Source organism: Phocoena phocoena, chromosome 6 (genome assembly GCF_963924675.1).
Source record: "Phocoena phocoena chromosome 6, mPhoPho1.1, whole genome shotgun sequence".
Classification (NCBI taxonomy): domain Eukaryota; kingdom Metazoa; phylum Chordata; class Mammalia; order Artiodactyla; family Phocoenidae; genus Phocoena; species Phocoena phocoena.
In genome coordinates this window covers 27,553,724-27,564,172 of record NC_089224.1, presented here as the reverse complement: position 1 = coordinate 27,564,172, position 10,449 = coordinate 27,553,724, and the positions used below count along the sequence as shown (strand labels likewise).

The following is a 10,449-nucleotide window of genomic DNA, read 5'->3' as shown; positions in this document are numbered from 1 at the left end:
AGATCAGCAGGTGGGTTTGACCCAGGCTTCATTTAAATTACTGCTTCTGCCCTAGGTCCTAGAGCATGCAAAATTTTGCATACATCTTTTAGGATTGGGGTCTTTACTTCCCACAGCCCTCTGGTTCTCCTGAAAGTAAGCCCCACTGGTTTTTAAGGCCAAACATTCTAGGGGTTTATTACTCCTGTGCAGGACTCCTGGGCCAGGAAGCCCAGTGTGGGTATCAGACTCCTTGTTCCTTGGGGAAAACCTCTGAAACTGTAATTATCCTTCCATTTGTGGGTTGCTTACCCAGGGGTATGGGTCTTGACTCCTACCCATCTTGTCGTGGCTCCTTCTTTACATCTTTTCTGCTATTCGTATGGTTTTTCTCATCAATAGTTTCTCTGTAAATAGTTGTAATTTTGATTTATCCATGGGAGGAGGTGAGTTCAGTGTCTTCCTACTTCATTATCTTGTCCACTCCCCTTTAACTACTCTATAAGTTAGTAATTAGTAAAAAACAAAATAAAACAAAACTGCAGATTAGAAGAAATAAATTTAGGTCTTAACATACTTGTATTAGTCCTTATCAAAGTTCTGAGTCAGTTCATTTGATAAAATGATCACTGGTGCCTACTTTTGTACTTAGGTGGGGGAGCCATAAAAAATCACATGAAGGAACTTGACAAACCTGTCTAAAGCAGGACCTCAGAAGAAACAACTGAAACCTTCCTTCCTTGGCATTAATTTTTCTAATATGAGTAAGACACAGCCTCACAGCAGAATGGCAAAACTCTGAAAGCTTTATATCAAAGAACAAAAAGGGAGCATGAAAAAATATAAACTAGAGCTTGGAAAAATGCCACAAACTATGAATAGATGAAATTGGGGTAAACAATGTGAATTTCATTGGAAAACACTTGAAAAACAGCTCAGTGAGAGAGAGCCAAAAATTCATTTCCTGTGATATCTTGTAGAGACTACATTTAAAGGAGAGAGTAATTAGCTTAAGAAATCACCTATCAGGAAAGGAAGACAGAAGAACACCTTACTTTTCTCGGGTGACCTCCAGAAAAGACCAAGTTCTCTCCAGTGTCTATCCTCTGATTCTCCCAGTGGAGCCAGGGGTTCTCGTCATCCTTTTATGCAGGAAGTGCAGGAAGTGATGTACTCCTAATCGCATGGTAGGCAGGGGAGAGGTTTGAGACCTAGACTGGCAGTCATCAAAGCCATGGCAGGGCACTTCAAAATAAATGTCTAGAGGAGTAGTAATTTAAAAAAAGATTTCACGCTAACTAGAGACCTGAAAAAGCCTTCTAAATCCTGCCTACCAACTATTTAGATCACTGGCTTTCTCACTTAAAAGAACTTCAGAAAATTAAGGAGGTAAAAGCCACACTCAAATACTGTTGCAGCTTTACTTTTGGAAAAATCAATCTTGATGTAAACTTTCATGTTCCATGGGATGATCCAATCAATGATTTAATAACAATAGTAATAAAAACAGAGCAATCGACTCTACTTGAATGTTCGCAATCCAAGGAGTAATGGCATTCTGGCTTTGATGCCTTCTGTTATTGTTTACACAGCAAGCGAGACTCATATTAACAGCCTTTGGAAAGATGCCCTTTCATACTTGATGCTGAGGTCATCTTGTTCAAATAGAAAACCTTGAGAAAAGTGAGTCTGTCTCCCCTCGAGGCTGTCATTTATTATTTAAACATTGAGAGTCCCTTTGTTGTCCTTGCTGGATCTGTAAGTCATAGCTACCCTGGCACACATCCAGCCCAGCCAGCTGCTCTTTGATCAGCCTTTTGGATGGATTTACAGTTGCATCACTTAGAGGTGGATCACCAGGCCTCTCTGTGCCCTAATGCCATTCCCCTCTGGTGCATGTGAATGTCATATGATAAATGGGACTTTCTCTCTAGATGGAGACCAGAGACATCCCTCACCTGCTCACCAATGCCTGCATATCTGGTATCAAAAGCAGACTTGCAGAACACCTTCTATTGTTCAAAAATCAATATGATGTCCAAAATGTGTATATCCTACAGTGTCCTTGTGTGTGTTTTGTGTTTTTCCATTTGAAAAGCAAATATGATCCCAACATCTGCATTAGGAAGTATTAGTAAATTGAGACTTGCTTACTGAAGTTTTACTTAGTCATGGCTCTAAGAATGCCCAAGGCAGGACTTTGCACACGGCGGTGGGAAACGGATGTGCTGACATAATGAAATGATGCTGCTGAATGACTTTCATTATTATTATTAGTCTTCTGGTGGGTAATATTTAGGGTACTTGCCAAATTATAGAACTTTTCCTTTATCAGCTTTGTCCCACTTTTATACCCTGTCACCTGAAGCAGAATTCCTTTTTTTTTTAAAGATGTCAAAATTTATTTGACAAGTCTTCTATTGATAGATGTTTTGTAGCAGAAGTCTTAAAATGTGATAAAGGTACACACACTGGAGGACGAGGAAGAAAATTTCTCTATTTGTTCAACCAAATAGCTAACTGCACTGTGACCAAGGTTGGGAATGTAAAAATAGCCATTTTTTTAATAATAGTTGCTTCAATTTACATCAAAGTAACATCTAAAGTTACATTAAGCCCTTGGCGGTGGCATCCCAGCCGTCTAACCCCCCGACCCCACACCAAGAGGTCAGATGCCAATGGCGACCGGGGACTGGCAAGAAATTTGATAGCTGTGGGGCTGGGTATTGCAGCTCTTGGATTTTCAGGTCATTGTGCATTTCAGATCTGGAAACCTCTAGGACAAGAAATCACAGAAACTGCAAAGAAGATTTCAATTCCTAGCTTTTCATCCTACTATAAAGGAGGATTTGAACAGAAAATGAATAGGTGAGAAGTGAGTTTTCTTTTGGGTGTAAGCCCATCTGCCAGCAAGGCCAAGATTAGAGCAGCTCACAGGAGCGTCATGATTTTGAACCACTCAGATAAAGGTGGATCTCCTTACTTAGCAACCAAAATTAATGAAGCAAAAGACTCGCTAGAAGCAACCACCAAACATTGACTGATGCTCAAGGACCACTCTGAAGCAGAAAAAGGGGGAACCTTATAAAAAATGTCCTGCAAGTTAATCTAAACCATGGCCTTCATAATTTTCATACATGTACTGACCACAGTCATTTCTTCCACTACTAAACTATATAATAGTAAAAGGCGAACAATCAGAAAAAGTTACATTAAGCATGAACACACCCGTGGCAGGGATTAAAAGAAAACATTTTAAAAAGGGCAATCAGTTGCCAACATGATACAGTGAAAAGGCTTCATGCTCCAAGTCTTGGATCAGGTCCTGGGTGCGAATGTTCTAGGCTGGGAGATCTTGGGCAAGTCACCGAATGTCTCTAAGCCTGTGTCCTTGTCTGTTAACCTCACAGGCCTGCTGTGAAGAGTAAATGTGACAATGAATTTGGAGACCACTTTGTCAGTGCTATTCCAGTGTTCTTATTTTAAAGTTTATTGCTTTTAGAGCTATATGAATTGGGTGTTGAGACATTTAAAAATTCTTCAGCACGTATGGTGGGGTTCAGAGAGCCCTGATTCACATGATGCTAATTTGCAAGTGTCAGTCACACCCAGCTATGGGGTTGCTTGGCGAGTCTGTGGCAACGAGGACTGCCTTCCCCACAAGCTGTGGCTGCTGCTGCTGCTTGGGCTTCCTCTCTTCCTCCTTCCATTTCTCTTCAGAGCTCCACCACCATCCCCTGCCAGTAGCTGAGACTGTAACTTCGGGCACAAGGTAGATTAAATACACTTTTGTAGTTGGCTTTTATACACCAAACATAATTAAGCTTACATGTGAAAAAGTCTTGCAATTTACAAAGGACTGACAAACAAATACATTTTTGAAGATCGGTATGTTTGGAAATTGAGGACTGCTCTGGGCAATGTTTTTTTTTAATGTGTGGACCTGGTATAATTTTTCTCTAAATTAGATAAGGGACAGTTGCAGCTAAAGGCAATACTCTGGCTAGTGTTTAATATTGATGAGCAGGTAGTAAAGTCATGAACCATGATTCTCTTTATATGTCTACTGCCAATGCTTAACCAAATCAGGAATGGAGCTTCCTTGATCTGATAAAAGTTATCTACAAAACAACCTACAGATGTATATGGTGAAATACGGAACATATTCCCCTAAGTTGAGAACAAGACAAGGATGTCCACTCACACTACATCTATTCAACATTGTACTGGAGGTCACAGACAGTAGAGAAAAATCAAAAGAAGTATAAAGAAAAGTTATAAAGATGAGAAAGGAAGAACTAGAGGTGTCTTTGTAGATGGTGGTTGTGTACATAGAAAATTCAGTGTAATTCACATGATGAAACTTTCTAAGGAGCTGAAAAATGTTATACATTATACACAACAAAAATGTTATATACTTTGATCTAGGTGGTAATTACACAGGTATATACTCATGTAAAACTACTCAGCTGTACACTTAAGATTTATGAATTTTACTTTACATAAATTATATCTCAAAATAAGCTATAAAGTTTTAAAATAATTTACATTTATCTATAACCACTGATGGTTTTTAAACACTTCTGCAAATTATGACACCCATCCCTTCAAAATGTAGAGCTTGGGCTTCCCTGGTGGCGCACTGGTTGAGAGTCCGCCTGCCGATGCAGGGGACACGGGTTCTTGCCCCGGTCCAGGAAGATCCCACATGCTGCGGAGCGGCTAGGCCCAGTTAGCCATGGCCACTGAGCCTGCATGTCTGGAGCCTGTGCTCCGCAATGGTAGAGGCCACAACAGTGAGAGGCCTGCGTACCGCAAAAAAAAAAAAAAAAAATGTAGAGCTTAATTCCCTTCCCCTTGAATGCTGGCTGGACTTAGTGAGTCACTTCCGATGAATAGAAGTGATGTTATTTGACTACTGAGACTGGGTCATAAACGGGATATAACCTCCACCTCTCACATCACGTTTGCTCTGTGGGAAACCTGCCACCATGTCATGGAGATATTCAACCAGCCTTGTGGAGAAGCACACATGGTAGAGACCTGAGGCTTGGTATCAACAACCAGTACTGGCTGCCAGCCGTGTGGATAGGCTAGTATGCATGTAGATCTTCCAGCTCACCAAGCTATCAGATCCTGGCAGCCCTTACCTACTATGACCTTGTGAGGGACGTGGATCCAGGACCACCCTAAGTTCTTGCCTCACAAAAACTATAAAAGATAGTCAATGTTTATTGCTGTTTTAAGTCAGTAAATTTTGGAGTGATTTGTTACACAGCAGTAGATAATATCTGTGCTCCGGGTCAGTGGTTATGTTTCAGTAGAATACTTCATGATTATAAGTGATTGAAATGTCTGAGGTTCTTTATATCGTATATTCTAATCTGAAAAACCAGTATTGAGTGCTGTGTATAAGGCATTACTTAAAATAAATATGTAGGCCTGAAAACAAAAATGCAAGTAAAATTAATTAGCTAGAAAGCTGTCCCTTTCTACTTTGGGACCCAAAATGAATATAGTCTCTGCATATTCAGAATAGGTTTTCTATAACTATGGTGGGTAATGTTGGAACAAATTACTGAGTAAGAATGAGAGAATCATAAAGTTACTCTCTGGGGAATTTTTCCATAGTAGCAATCCAAGGCACAAAGACTGAGGATGTCTCTTGTCAAAGTGGCAGTGAACAAAGTGACAGAAGAATAAGGAAACTGCCCCTACTCTAGGAAGAGCTCTTAGCGTCTAACCAGTTCCATGTTGGTCTCATTCCACTAATTTTGTTTTTCTAAACTAGATTTCAAGTCCCTATAAATCATCTTGTTTATGCTTTTTTTTTTTTTTATGCGGTACGCGGGCCTCTCACTGTTGTGGCCTCTCCCGTTGCGGAGCACAGGCTCCAGACGTGTAGGCTCAGCGGCCATGGCTCATGGGCCCAGCCGCTCCGCAGCATGTGGGATCTTCCCAGACCGGGGCACGAACCCGCATCCCCTGCATCTGCAGGCGGACTCTCAACCACTGTGCCACCAGGGAAGCCCTATGTTTTTTTTAATATCATATTTTAAAATTGAAGTATAGTTGATGTACAATATTATATAAGATACAGATGTACAATATAGTGATTCCTGTTTATGCTTTTGAAGCACCAAGAAGTCAGGTTGGTACTCACCCAACGATGAATGTCTGGTTAGGTTGGTGTCCCCATCACCACGGCTGCCTCCCCAGCTGGCTGCCTGTGCTCACCAGGCACGTTCAACTTTTGTAACGACTGTTGTTGTTGCTACCAGACACAAATTCTCCTACACGCACTGAATGACCATACATAGACACGTACAGCAATCCGTTTTGCTTAATACTCAGTGCACCAGGAGAAATTTAATTCCCAACACAATGCCATGCTTTGCAGCCCAAAGGTTTCTTTTTCAGATCAGCCCTTTCAGTATTAGCAGAGAGAAAGCTGCTAATGTGCTTTCAAATCAGTATGCTGTTCTTCTCCAATTCTGCTTTGTAGCCTTTCCATTCAGTCCATGGTTTCCATAGTAAGTTTGTTAAATGAGCTCTTCAAGATACATTGTCATGAATAATTTTAAGAGTAAAATGGTTTATTTAAACTATAAGTGCTGATAAGTAAGCACCTGGTTATGGAAATACAAGATTTTCCCCTCAAAAAAATCAGTATTTCTCCAAAACCACCAGTGGTTTTTTCAGGGCATCAATTTTCTCTGAAAAAGTAAGAAAACTTAAAGGACAGGAATAGCTACGTGAATAGCCAGGGTCTTCTTATGCCTCTGAGTTGTTATCTCTGACCACAGATATGTTCTTGATGCCTTTTATACACAGTTTCCTTGTGTGAAGCCCTTATGTTAAAAAAAATAACACACACCTGAGGGGAAAAATGAGCATGTATGGATGGTAAAATGCAGACACCAGTGGAAACTATTCTTAAGCTGACAGTTAAAATTCAACAACAGAACAATTAATTTCAAGTAATACAAAAGCAGAATGTTTTTATGTTAGGAGAGAGGATTTTGTGAGTAAGGATCAGAGTGAAAATCCATACTAAATGATAACAATAATAACGATGATGATGACAATGATGAAGATGATGTTGATTTTAAAAAATCATGAAAACAACATAAAACCCTTTCGCTCTGTCCCCAAACTGTTTGAAGTCTTTTAATTGGAAGGTGAGACCACTGAAGTAAGAGATGAAGGAACAAAGGAGCTTTGTTTAAAAAAGAAATCCTAAGATGGAGGTAGATAATAAAAGTTTGGGGGATGTGTGCATGCACTGCTGAGTGAATAAAGCTAAGTTACCTACCTTCTGCTCCTGTTGAATTTTTGATGGTTAACATGAAAAGAAATGAGCTGTGGCCAAGGGGAGAGGAGGTAAGGGTCATACGGAGCTCAGGGGAATATGTGGCAGAGGTGATGAAAGGCAGATTCATAGATATGAGAAAGGAAAACCTAATGGGGAGATGGGACATGCAGGCGAGGGATATTTTTGGTTACTGGAATCTTTGGCTCAGCAGGACCAAGTATGGTGGCAAGGGAACAGGTGTCAGAAGGTTTTGGTCCATGACCTCATGACAGGCACCTCTGTCCCTTTCATCACCTCCTCAGCCAAGAGCCCACAGGGTTATCTAAGCACGCTCTGATCCTGCAGTGGGAGCATTACGCATTTGTTCTCACTTTGATCCAAGAGATTAGTGTGTTTTTCACCATGTTCTCTGTGAAGAGGGTGGGAACAAGCAGGATTTATAGGAAACTTAATGGACTTAGCCTACCAGAAGCTATGCTTAGAGGCAGAGGGCATTCTAGTTTTTCCCAAAGATTAAGTGAAACTTTGCAGAATGCCAGGACAGGAACCAGCTTCAAGACTGTCTGCATGAAGACACACTCTACAGTGGAGACAGAGCCTGGGGATAGCTCATGGACCCAGGGCTTTTAAGGTTTTGTGTGTTACCAAGCAGTCTTGATCATCGTGTGATACCTCCAGACTTTTGATCAGCCAGGGGACCAGAACACACTTAATGAATAACCACAGAGTATGCAATCAAGTGGTAAGGTAAGTGTTCAAGCACGTTAAAGGACCTTATAATCACAGGCCACATTTCTTTCTACTTTCCATGGCTTCACTCATGGTGCAAAGCGACCAGAAGAACTTTATTTATACCATTTCTAGGGTGCTGTGGGAATAGAAGTTGCCTTTAAAAAATGCAGTAGTTAATGACATATTGCACAAAGTGGAGTAACAGAAACAAGGGTTTAGGCATCAAAACCATGTGCTAAATCTGGCCTGGCTCCTGGCTAAGGGATGTTGGACCAGCTACTTGACTTCTAAGTGTTTTCCCCTCATCTGTAAAATTAGAACGCTGTTGTTGATATTGATGTTGCTTCCTAAGAGCTCTTGGTGTTATGAATAACCCATAAAGTGTGAAGGGTCACGTGAATGTCAGCTGTCCTTGCTATAACCCAGTGTTGGCATCCTTGGTCTCATGAAATCTCAGACCTACCCAGTCTGGCCCATAGCAGGCCTTCTTGGAGTTGGGTGTGACAAGTTCTCCATGAACTTGGTGGCTGCAGACATACCTCAGGTTCCAGGGAAAGCCATCTTCAGAACCCACTATCAGCCCCAATGAGAGGTGGGGACTTCTTTACAGATGTGGTGGGGCAGCATCTTGCTGGGTATCTTGCAGGCTTAGGCAAAATAGGCCCTACTTTACATTAGTTTTTGGAAATTACAAACTGCTTCAGAGGTCTGGGTGTCAATAGTTGTGAAACCGTGATGCATAGAATCGAAGGAAAACCTACTATTTAAAGACTATCACATGATATCGCTTGTATGTGGAATCTAAAAAAAATGGTACAAATGAACTTATTTACAAAACAGAAATAGAGTCACTGATGTAAAGAAACGAACTTATGTTTACCAGGGGAGAAAGGGGGGGGGATAAACTGGGAGATTGGGATTGACATATACACACTACTCTATATAAAATAGGTAACTAATAAGGACCTACTGTATGGCTCAGGAAACTCTACTCAGTACTCTGTAATGACCTACATGGGGAAAAAAATCTAAAAAGGAGTGGATATATGTATATGTATAACTGATTCACTTTGCTGTACAGCAGAAACTAACACAACATTGTCAATCAACTATACTCCAATAAAAATTAAAAAAAACAACTATCATAGAAAAATGAATAAACATTTTTAACAGAAAAATAAATATATATATTCAATGAATATAAGAAATAAAGACTATCAGGTGTTTCCTCTTTTATGAGAGATAAAGTCTGCATTAATAATTCTTCTATTTGAGAAAAGGATAAAAAAAAACCCTCATTATTGATTTTAGTTTTTCAAAGGTGAAGTCAAGATCCTGCTCTGGAATGGAGTTTAAGGCAATGCAGAACTTCATAATTTTCTATAATAAAGTCAAAGATGGTTTCCACTGAAGGTAGAATGGCATTTCTGTGTTTATTCATTTAACTAGGATGCACTGAGCTCCCACTGTGTACCTAACATTCCTCTATGCCCTGAGTGTTGCCCTCAAGGAGCTCATAGTCTAGTGAGACAGAACAGACACCAATGAAACAAGCATATAACTCAGGGGTCCCCAATCCCCAGTCCTCGGCCTGTTAGGAACCTGGCCGCACAGCAGGAGGTGAGCGGCAGGCGAGCAAGTGAAGCTTTATCTGCCGCTCCCCCTCGCTCACATTACCACATGAACCATCTCTCACCCCAGCCCGTGGAAGAATTGTCTTCCACGAAACCGGTCCCTAGTGCCAAAAAGGTTGGGGACGGCTGATATAACTCATACTGGGTGCTGTGCATTCAAGGGGAATGTATGATTGTGGTGGACCTGGTCTTGAAAGGCTTCCCTGAATAAATGGAAGATGAGTCAGACTTTATAGTCAGAAGGGAGAAGGTGCTCACTTCAGCAGCACATAGACTAAAATTGGAAAAATACAATTAGCATGGCCCCTGTGCAAGGATGACACACAAATTTGTGAAGTGTTCCATATTTTTGCACAACAATGTGAAAGTGCTTGATGCTACTGAAGTGTATATTGAAATTAGTTAAAATGGTAAATTTTATGTTATGTATATTTTACCACAATAATAAAAGGGGAATGGTGTTGGGATGGCTCCATTGCAGACAGAGGGAACAGCAGGTACAAGTGTCTTGTGGGAAGAGGGAGCATGGATGAGAGGAAAGACAGCAGGGCTGGTTTGTCAAGATTTGGAGGATGTTTTATGGCCTGAGATGAGGAGTCACAGGCAGAGGCCAGACCACCACAAACCTGGATACTGATCTCTGTCCTGAGATCAGTGGGAAATTGTTGAAGAGCTTTCATAAGGGCAGCAATAGAATTGTGTTTTGAAAAGTTACCATGGACTAGGGTAGACAGTGGGTAGAGGGGCAGTGGATGTGGCTGACCAGTTGGGAAGGTGTCAGAGTCCTTC

The 10,449-nt window shown here is 41.0% G+C and overlaps 1 pseudogene; it reads left to right on the top strand.

Annotated features, from left to right (window-relative positions):
• The first annotated feature begins 9,910 nt into the window (after positions 1-9,910).
• On the top strand, positions 9,911-10,011 carry LOC136125262 (U6 spliceosomal RNA; annotated as a pseudogene).
• The last annotated feature ends 438 nt before the right edge of the window (positions 10,012-10,449 follow it).